The sequence below is a fragment of the Coregonus lavaretus genome (assembly GCF_964263955.1).
Source record: "Coregonus lavaretus genome assembly, contig: HAP1_SCAFFOLD_7523, whole genome shotgun sequence".
Lineage (NCBI taxonomy): Eukaryota > Metazoa > Chordata > Actinopteri > Salmoniformes > Salmonidae > Coregonus > Coregonus lavaretus.
Window position 1 is genome coordinate 624 of NW_028166060.1, and position 12,249 is coordinate 12,872.

At 43.4% G+C, this 12,249-nt stretch overlaps 1 long non-coding RNA gene and 1 pseudogene across 2 annotated transcripts; one reads left to right on the top strand and one right to left on the bottom strand.

The window, feature by feature from the left end:
* The first annotated feature begins 798 nt into the window (after positions 1-798).
* Positions 799-9,347, top strand: LOC311115156 (transmembrane protein 8B-like; annotated as a pseudogene). The gene is made up of 3 exons (XR_014615260.1): positions 799-945; positions 1,088-1,202; positions 6,576-9,347. The product of XR_014615260.1 is annotated as a transmembrane protein 8B-like (transcript).
* On the bottom strand, positions 4,621-5,826 carry LOC311115157. Its single transcript, XR_014611196.1, has 3 exons — positions 5,074-5,826; positions 4,799-4,888; positions 4,621-4,753 (listed from the first exon to the last, which is right to left on the bottom strand). It is a non-coding gene; the product is annotated as an uncharacterized lncRNA (long non-coding RNA).
* Positions 9,348-12,249: the final 2,902 nt, after the last annotated feature.

The following is a 12,249-nucleotide window of genomic DNA, read 5'->3' on the forward strand; positions in this document are numbered from 1 at the left end:
GGTTTAACAGTCTCTCTCTCTCTCTCTAGTTCTACCATACATGTGACCAGCCTGGTTTAACAGTCTCTCTCTCTCTCTCTCTCTCTAGTTCTACCATGCATGTGACCAGCCTGGTTTAACAGTCTCTCCTCTCTCTCTCTCTCTCTAGTTCTACCATGCATGTGACCAGCCTGGTTTAACAGTCTCTCTCTCTCTCTCTCTCTCTCTCTCTCTCTCTAGTTCTACCATACATGTGACCAGCCTGGTTTAACAGTCTCTCTCTCTCTCTCTCTCTCTAGTTCTACCATGCATGTGACCAGCCTGGTTTAACAGTCTCTCTCTCTCTCTCTCTCTCTCTCTCTCTAGTTCTACCATGCATGTGACCAGCCTGGTTTAACAGTCTCTCTCTCTCCTAGTTCTACCATGCATGTGACCAGCCTGGTTTAACAGTCTCTCTCTCTCTCTAGTTCTACCATGCATGTGACCAGCCTGGTTTAACAGTCTCTCTCTCTCTCTAGTTCTACCATGCATGTGACCAGCCTGGTTTAACAGTCTCTCTCTCTCTAGTTCTACCATGCATGTGACCAGCCTGGTTTAACAGTCTATCTCTCTCTCTCTCTCTAGTTCTACCATGCATGTGACCAGCCTGGTTTAACAGTCTCTCTCTCTCTCTCTCTCTCTCTCTCTCTCTAGTTCTACCATACATGTGACCAGCCTGGTTTAACAGTCTCTCTCTCTCTCTCTCTCTCTCTCTCTAGTTCTACCATGCATGTGACCTGCCTGGTTTAACAGTCTCTCTCTCTCTCTCTCTCTCTCTAGTTCTACCATGCATGTGACCAGCCTGGTTTAACAGCGATGTGTATCATGGACTATGACACTCTCCAGTACTGTGACTTCCTGGGTTCAGTGTGTTCTATCTGGGTCACTGTTCTCTGCATGGCCCGCGTCAGAGACACAGTCAAACACGTACGTTAAAACACACACACTCACAGACACGCTACAAACACACACACTCACAGACACGCTACAGACACACACACTCACACTTCATATGTCATGCTAATGCTAATGCTAATGCTAATGCTAATGCTTGTTTTGGTGTGTGTAGATGTTGTTTATGCTAGGTACTCTGCTGATAGCAATGTCCATGCAGCTGGACCGGAGAGGACTGTGGAACATGCTGGGACCCATCCTCTGTGCTGTACTGGCCATGGTGACCCTGGGTAACTATACAGACATATATCCATGGTGACCTCCTGGGTAACTATACAGACATATATCCATGGTGACCTCCTGGGTAACTATACAGACATATATCCATGGTGACCTCCTGGGTAACTATACAGACATATATCCATGGGACCTCCTGGGTAACTATACAGACATATATCCATGGTGACCTCCTGGGTAACTATACAGACATATATCCATGGTGACCTCCTGGGTAACTATACAGACATATATCCATGGTGACCTCCTGGGTAACTATACAGACATATATCCATGGTGACCTCCTGGGTAACTATACAGACATATATCCATGGTGACCTCCTGGGTAACTATACAGACATATATCCATGGTGACCTCCTGGGTAACTATACAGACATATATCCATGGGACCTCCTGGGTAACTATACATCCATCTAGACATATATCCATGGTGACCTCCTAGGTAACTATACATCCATATAGACATATATCCATGGTGACCTCCTGGGTAACTATACATCCATATAGACATATATCCATGGTGACCTCCTAGGTAACTATACATCCATATAGACATATATCCATGGTGACCTCCTGGGTAACTATACAGACATATATCCATGGTGACCTCTTGGGTAACTATACAGACATATATCCATGGGGACCTCCTGGGTAACTATACAGACATATATCCATGGTGACCTCCTGGGTAACTATACAGACATATATCCATGGTGACCTCCTGGGTAACTATACAGACATATATCCATGGTGACCACCTGGGTAACTATACAGACATATATCCATGGTGACCTCCTGGGTAACTATACAGACATATAGACATATATCCATGGTGACCTCCTGGGTAACTATACAGACATATATCCATGGTGACCTCTTGGGTAACTATACAGACATATACCCATGGGGACCTCCTGGGTAACTATACAGACATATATCCATGGTGACCTCCTGGGTAACTATACAGACATATATCCATGGTGACCTCCTGGGTAACTATACAGACATATATCCATGGTGACCTCCTGGGTAACTATACAGACATACAGACATATATCCACGGTGACCTCCTGGGTAACTATACATCCATATAGACATATATCCATGGTGACCTCCTGGGTAACTATACATCCATATAGACATATATCCATGGTGACCTCCTGGGTAACTATACAGACATATATCCATGGGGACCCCCTGGGTAACTATACAGACATATATCCATGGTGACCTCCTGGGTAACTATACAGACATATATCCATGGGGACCTCCTGGGTAACTATACAGACATATATCCATGGTGACCTCCTGGGTAACTATACAGACATATATCCATGGTGACCTCCTGGGTAACTATACAGACATATATCCATGGTGACCTCCTGGGTAACTATACAGACATATATCCATGGGGACCTCCTGGGTAACTATACAGACATATATCCATGGTGACCTCCTGGGTAACTATACAGACATATATCCATGGGGACCTCCTGGGTAACTATACAGACATATATCCATGGTGACCTCCTGGGTAACTATACAGACATATAGACATATATCCATGGTGACCTCCTGGGTAACTATACATCCATATAGACATATATCCATGGTGACCTCCTGGGTAACTATACATCCATATAGACATATATCCATGGTGACCTCCTGGGTAACTATACATCCATATAGACATATATCCATGGTGACCTCCTGGGTAACTATACATCCATATAGACATATATCCATGGTGACCTCCTGGGTAACTATACATCCATATAGACATATATCCATGGTGACCTCCTGGGTAACTATACATCCATATAGACATATATCCATGGTGACCTCCTGGGTAACTATACATCCATATAGACATATATCCATGGTGACCTCCTGGGTAACTATACATCCATATAGACATATATCCATGGAGACCTCCTGGGTAACTATACATCCATATAGACATATATCCATGGAGACCTCCTGGGTAACTATACATCCATATAGACATATATATATGGTGACCTCCTGGGTAACTATACAGACATATATCCATGGTGACCTCCTGGGTAACTATACAGACATATAGACATATATCCATGGTGACCTCCTGGGTAACTATACAGACATATATCCATGGTGACCTCTTGGGTAACTATACAGACATATACCCATGGGGACCTCCTGGGTAACTATACAGACATATATCCATGGTGACCTCCTGGGTAACTATACAGACATATATCCATGGTGACCTCCTGGGTAACTATACAGACATATATCCATGGTGACCTCCTGGGTAACTATACAGACATACAGACATATATCCACGGTGACCTCCTGGGTAACTATACATCCATATAGACATATATCCATGGTGACCTCCTGGGTAACTATACAGACATATATCCATGGTGACCTCCTGGGTAACTATACAGACATATAGACATGGTGACCTCCTGGGTAACTATACATCCATATAGACATATATCCATGGTGACCTCCTGGGTAACTATACATCCATATAGACATATATCCATGGTGACCTCCTGGGTAACTATACAGACATATATCCATGGGGACCCCCTGGGTAACTATACAGACATATATCCATGGTGACCTCCTGGGTAACTATACAGACATATATCCATGGGGACCTCCTGGGTAACTATACAGACATATATCCATGGTGACCTCCTGGGTAACTATACAGACATATATCCATGGTGACCTCCTGGGTAACTATACAGACATATATCCATGGTGACCTCCTGGGTAACTATACAGACATATATCCATGGGGACCTCCTGGGTAACTATACAGACATATATCCATGGTGACCTCCTGGGTAACTATACAGACATATATCCATGGGGACCTCCTGGGTAACTATACAGACATATATCCATGGTGACCTCCTGGGTAACTATACAGACATATAGACATATATCCATGGTGACCTCCTGGGTAACTATACATCCATATAGACATATATCCATGGTGACCTCCTGGGTAACTATACATCCATATAGACATATATCCATGGTGACCTCCTGGGTAACTATACATCCATATAGACATATATCCATGGTGACCTCCTGGGTAACTATACATCCATATAGACATATATCCATGGTGACCTCCTGGGTAACTATACATCCATATAGACATATATCCATGGTGACCTCCTGGGTAACTATACATCCATATAGACATATATCCATGGTGACCTCCTGGGTAACTATACATCCATATAGACATATATCCATGGTGACCTCCTGGGTAACTATACATCCATATAGACATATATCCATGGAGACCTCCTGGGTAACTATACATCCATATAGACATATATCCATGGAGACCTCCTGGGTAACTATACATCCATATAGACATATATATATGGTGACCTCCTGGGTAACTATACATCCATATAGACATATATCCATGGTGACCTCCTGGGTAACTATACAGACATATAGACATATATCCATGGTGACCTCCTGGGTAACTATACAGACATATAGACATATATCCATGGTGACCTCCTGGGTAACTATACATCCATATAGACATATATATATGGTGACCTCCTGGGTAACTATACATCCATATAGACATATATCCATGGTGACCTCCTGGGTAACTATACAGACATATAGACATATATCCATGGTGACCTCCTGGGTAACTATACAGACATATATCCATGGTGACCTCCTGGGTAACTATACAGACATATATCCATGGTGACCTCCTGGGTAACTATACAGACATATATCCATGGTGACCTCCTGGGTAACTATATAGACATATATCCATGGTGACCTCCTGGGTAACTATACAGACATATATCCATGGTGACCTCCTGGGTAACTATACATCCATATAGACATATATCCATGGTGACCTCCTGGGTAACTATACATCCATATAGACATATATCCATGGTGACCTCCTGGGTAACTATACATCCATATAGACATATATCCATGGTGACCTCCTGGGTAACTATACATCCATATAGACATATATCCATGGTGACCTCCTGGGTAACTATACATCCATATAGACATATATCCATGGTGACCTCCTGGGTAACTATACATCCATATAGACATATATCCATGGTGACCTCCTGGGTAACTATACATCCATATAGACATATATCCATGGTGACCTCCTGGGTAACTATACATACATATAGACATATATCCATGGTGACCTCCTGGGTAACTATACATCCATATAGACATATATCCATGGTGACCTCCTGGGTAACTATACATCCATATAGACATATATCCATGGTGACCTCCTGGGTAACTATACAGACATATATCCATGGTGACCTCCTGGGTAACTATACATCCATATAGACATATATCCATGGTGATCTCCTGGGTAACTATACATCCATATAGACATATATCCATGGTGACCTCCTGGGTAACTAAACATCCATACATATATCCATGGTGATATCCTGGGTAACTATACATCCATATAGACATATATCCATGGTGACCTCCTGGGTAACTATACATCCATATAGACATATATCCATGGTGACCTCCTGGGTAACTATACATCCATATAGACATATATCCATGGTGACCTCCTGGGTAACTAAACATCCATACATATATCCATGGTGATATCCTGGGTAACTATACATCCATATAGACATATATCCATGGTGACCTCCTGGGTAACTAAACATCCATATAGACATATATCCATGGTGACCTCCTGGGTAACTATACATCCATATAGACATATATCCATGGTGACCTCCTGGGTAACTATACATCCATATAGACATATATCCATGGTGACCTCCTGGGTAACTATACATCCATATAGACATATATCCATGGTGACCTCCTGGGTAACTATACATCCATATAGACATATATATATGGTGACCTCCTGGGTAACTATACATCCATATAGACATATATCCATGGTGACCTCCTGGGTAACTATACATCCATATAGACATATATCCATGGTGACCTCCTGGGTAACTATACATCCATATAGACATATATCCATGGTGACCTCCTGGGTAACTATACATCCATCTAGACATATATCCATGGTGACCTCCTGGGTAACTATACATCCATATAGACATATATCCATGGTGACCTACTGGGTAACTATACATCCATATAGACATATATCCATGGTGACCTCCTGGGTAACTATACATCCATATAGACATATATCCATGGTGACCTCCTGGGTAACTATACATCCATCTAGACATATATCCATGGTGACCTCCTGGGTAACTATACATCCATACATATGTCCAGGTTAATGTTGGGTGTAATGTCTGTATAATGTGTGTGTGTCCAGGTGTATCGGGGGCTGAAGAGGAGACAGTGTTACCCCCCCTGCTGGCGGCGTTGGGTACTGTTTCTACTCCCAGGCCTGGCCTCAGCGCTGGTCGGTGTGTGTGTCTACGTGTTTGCCGAGACGGAGGACAACTACCTGTACACACACAGTCTCTGGCACGTCCTGGTTGCCTCTAGTGTGGTGTTCCTGCTGCCTCCCAGAGAGACAGAGTCCGTTAACACCTGGAGCTCTGGAGTCTGTGGTTATACACTCTGCCACAGCACCAAGGAGGAATTATACACCGTTACCTGACCCTGGACCTGTGGTTACACACTCTGCCACGGCACCAAGGAGGAATTATACACCGTTACCTGACCCTGGACCTGTGGTGACCAACTATACACTGTCTCATAGGTATCAGGGCTGTGACATACCAATATTGACAGATGTTTCCATGGAAACAATGAAAACACGACGCAGACAACTCTTTAGTCCTTTTAAAAACCCTCTGGATGTAAAATATAGTGTGCTATAGTTTGGAAAATAAATACATGGGACTGGATGACAACATAATGATGTTTGTCTCCAACATTAGGGCTGTTTTCCTAAAGAACTTCAATCTTCTTGGTGTTTTGTTTCCTTGCCACGATACTATGGAGTATCCCAGTACTGGTATGGTCCCAGCCCTGCATACTATGGAGTATCCCAGTACTGGGATGGTCCCAGCTCTGCATACTATGGAGTATCCCAGTACTGGTATGGTCCCAGCCCTGCATACTATGGAGTATCCCAGTACTGGTATGGTCCCAGCCCTGCATACTATGGAGTATCCCAGTACTGGGATGGGCCCAGCCCTGCATACTATGGAGTATCCCAGTACTGGTATGGTCCCAGCCCTGCATACTATGGAGTATCCCAGTACTGGTATGGTCCCAGCCCTGCATACTATGGAGTATCCCAGTACTGGTATGGTCCCAGCCCTGCATACTATGGAGTATCCCAGTACTGGTATGGTCCCAGCCCTGCATACTATGGAGTATCCCAGTACTGGTATGGTCCCAGCTCTGCATACTATGGAGTATCCCAGTACTGGGATGGTCCCAGCTCTGCATACTATGGAGTATCCCAGTACTGGGATGGTCCCAGCCCTGCTAGCTGGATGGATATAATAATATGGCAGATATTTATAGTCAAGGATATAAATGTTTTCACAATAATATATTTATAGTTGATATATCCCTGTATGACATCACACTTCCTGCTTATCCATCATGCCTTGCTCCTCCCCTTTCCTGCTTTAGTTTAGATTCACTACTAGAGAGATAAAGACTGCTAGTTAAAGCTGGGATGTTCAATGGTATAGATCAGGCCTCTCCTTCTAATAAGGGACTGATTCAGACCTGTTTATAGATCAGGCCTCTCCTTCTAATAAGGGACTGATTCAGACCTGTTTATAGATCAGGCCTCTCCTTCTAATAAGGGACTGATTCAGACCTGTTTATAGATCAGGCCTCTCCTTCTAATAAGGGACTGATTCAGACCTGTTTATAGATCAGGCCTCTCCTTCTAATAAGGGACTGATTCAGACCTGTTTATAGATCAGGCCTCTCCTTCTAATAAGGGACTGATTCAGACCTGTTTATAGATCAGGCCTCTCCTTCTAATAAGGGACTGATTCAGACCTGTTTATAGATCAGGCCTCTCCTTCTAATAAGGGACTGATTCAGACCTGTTTATAGATCAGGCCTCTCCTTCTAATAAGGGACTGATTCAGACCTGTTTATAGATCAGGCCTCTCCTTCTAATAAGGGACTGATTCAGACCTGTTTATAGATCAGGCCTCTCCTTCTAATAAGGGACTGATTCAGACCTGTTTATAGATCAGGCCTCTCCTTCTAATAAGGGACTGATTCAGACCAGGGACACCAGGTGAGTGTAATTACCTAGCAGGACCAGAAGTGTTTCTGTTCTCCAGGACCAGAAGTGTTTCTGTCCTCCAGGACCAGAAGTGTTTCTGTTCTCCAGGACCAGAAGTGTTTCTGTCCTCAGGACCAGAAGTGTAGCATTAGCACAATGACTGGAAGTCTACCAGTACAGCTAGCACCTGTAGACTTGCGGTATCTGTCTTGATTCAAACACTATAATGTCTTGGTATATTTGCTCATAGTAACCCTTACCCCAATACACTGGTACTAGGCTATATCATACTCATAGTAACCCTTACCCTTGAGCGAGGCAGTTAACCCCCAACAACAACTGCTCCCCGGGTGCCGAGGATGTGAACGTCGATTAAGGCAGCCCCCTGTAACATTTGGGTTGAAGGCATTCAGCTGTGCAGCTGACTGGGTTTCCCTTCCCCACACCTCAACGGGCCCTGTTCCAATTCTATATCCTCTCTTCCTTCTCCTTAAAGCACCTTCATCACTTAAGTGTAATAATGTCATTTTAATGACATCTAAATGTAATTTGTCTAGAGGTCTTTCTCTGAATCAGATTGTGTACGCAGTGCCTCCACCCTGTGTTCTGCAGGACCTGTTCCACCACACCTCTTATTTCCTGGTCATACTGCTTCTATGTCACAATGATATTCAGTTAGAATGAAGCATTTTAATGTTCTGGTGTTGAGTTAATAATGATCATGTTTAGAATGTTTTAAGGTTCTGGTGTTGGTTAATAATGATCATGTTTTTATGTTCTGAAATAGTTTTTAATCCCTCATGATCACATGTTATGTTAATGAGATGTTAATTTGATGTTTCTGATATGGTAAATATATGTTAATTTACACAGGGATGCTGATAGCCTTTGCATCTTTTATGTGCGTTTCTGGACATTCTACAGTGTGTCTGGACATTATACAGTGTGTCTGGACATTCTACAGTGTGTCTGGACATTCTACAGTGTGTCTGGACATTCTACAGTGTGTCTGGACATTCTACAGTGTGTCTGGACATTCTACAGTGTGTCTGGACATTCTACAGTGTATCTGGACATTCTACAGTGTGTCTAGACATTCTACAGTGTGTCTGGACATTCTACAGTGTGTCTGGACATTCTACAGTGTGTCTGGACATTCTACAGTGTATCTGGACATTCTACAGTGTGTCTAGACATTCTACAGTGTGTCTGGACATTCTACAGTGTGTCTGGACATTCTACAGTGTGTCTGGACATTCTACAGTGTGTCTGGACATTCTACAGTGTGTCTGGACATTCTACCGTGTGTCTGGACATTCTACAGTGTGTCTGGACATTATACAGTGTGTCTGGACATTCTACAGTGTGTCTGGACATTCTACAGTGTGTCTGGACATTCTACAGTGTGTCTGGACATTCTACAGTGTGTCTGGACATTCTACAGTGTGTCTGGACATTCTACAGTGTATCTGGACATTCTACAGTGTATCTGGACATTCTACAGTGTGTCTAGACATTCTACAGTGTGTCTGGACATTCTACAGTGTGTCTGGACATTCTACAGTGTGTCTGGACATTCTACAGTGTATCTGGACATTCTACAGTGTGTCTAGACATTCTACAGTGTGTCTGGACATTCTACAGTGTGTCTGGACATTCTACAGTGTGTCTGGACATTCTACAGTGTGTCTGGACATTCTACAGTGTGTCTGGACATTCTACAGTGTGTCTGGACATTCTACAGTGTGTCTGGACATTCTACAGTGTATCTGGACATTCTACAGTGTGTCTGGACATTCTACAGTGTGTCTGGACATTCTACAGTGTGTCTGGACATTCTACAGTGTGTCTGGACATTCTACAGTGTATCTGGACATTCTACAGTGTGTCTGGACATTCTACCGTGTGTCTGGACATTCTACCGTGTGTCTGGACATTCTACAGTGTGTCTGGACATTCTACAGTGTGTCTGGACATTCTACAGTGTGTCTGGACATTCTACAGTGTGTCTGGACATTCTACAGTGTGTCTGGACATTCTACAGTGTTTCTGGACATTCTACAGTGTGTCTGGACATTCTACAGTGTGTCTGGACATTCTACAGTGTGTCTGGACATTCTACAGTGTGTCTGGACATTCTACAGTGTGTCTGGACATTCTACAGTGTATCTGGACATTCTACAGTGTGTCTGGACATTCTACAGTGTGTCTGGACATTCTACAGTGTGTCTGGACATTCTACAGTGTGTCTGGACATTCTACAGTGTGTCTGGACATTCTACCGTGTGTCTGGACATTCTACAGTGTGTCTGGACATTCTACAGTGTGTCTAGACATTCTACAGTGTGTCTGGACATTCTACAGTGTGTCTGGACATTCTACAGTGTGTCTGGACATTCTACAGTGTGTCTGGACATTCTACAGTGTGTCTGGACATTCTACAGTGTGTCTGGACATTCTACAGTGTATCTGGACATTCTACAGTGTGTCTGGACATTCTACAGTGTGTCTGGACATTCTACAGTGTGTCTTGACATTCTACAGTGTTTCTGGACATTCTACAGTGTGTCTGGACATTCTACAGTGTGTCTGGACATTCTACAGTGTGTCTCAAATCAAATCAAATCAAATCAAATTTTATTGGTCACATGCGCCGAATACAACAGGTGCAGACATTACAGTGAAATGCTTACTTACAGCCCTTAACCAACAGTGCATTTATTTTAAACAAAAAAGTAAGAATAAAACAACAACAAAAAAGTGTTGAGAAAAAAAGAGCAGAAGTAAAAAATAAAGTGACAGTAGGGAGGCTATATATACAATAGAATAAAGTGACAGTAGGGAGGCTATATATACAGGGGGGTACCGTTGCATAGTAAACGTGCGGGGGCACCGGCCAGTTGAGGCAGTTGAGGCAATATGTACATGTGGGTAGAGTTAAAGTGACTATGCATAAATACTTAACAGAGTAGCAGCAGCGTGAAAAGGATGGGGTGGGGGGGCAGTGCAAATAGTCCGGGTAGCCATGATTAGCTGTTCAGGAGTCTTATGGCTTGGGGGTAGAAGCTGTTGAGAAGTCTTTTGGACCTAGACTTGGCACTCCGGTATCGCTTGCCGTGCGGTAGCAGAGAGAACAGTCTATGACTAGGGTGACTGGAGTCTTTGACAATTTTGAGGGCCTTCCTCTGACACCGTCTGGACATTCTACAGTGTGTCTGGACATTCTACAGTGTGTCTGGACATTCTACAGTGTATCTGGACATTCTACAGTGTGTCTGGACATTCTACAGTGTGTCTGGACATTCTACAGTGTGTCTGGACATTCTACAGTGTATCTGGACATTCTACAGTGTGTCTGGACATTCTACCGTGTGTCTGGACATTCTACAGTGTGTCTGGACAATCTACAGTGTGTCTGGACATTCTACAGTGTGTCTGGACATTCTACAGTGTGTCTGGACATTCTACAGTGTGTCTGGACATTCTACAGTGTTTCTGGACATTCTACAGTGTGTCTGGACATTCTACAGTGTGTCTGGACATTCTACAGTGTGTCTGGACATTCTACAGTGTGTCTGGACATTCTACAGTGTATCTGGACATTCTACAGTGTGTCTGGACATTCTACAGTGTGTCTGGACATTCTACAGTGTGTCTGGACATTCTACAGTGTGTCTGGACATTCTACCGTGTGTCTGGACATTCTACAGTGTGTCTGGACATTCTACAGTGTATCTGGACATTCTACAGTGTGTCTGGACATTCTACAGTGTGTCTG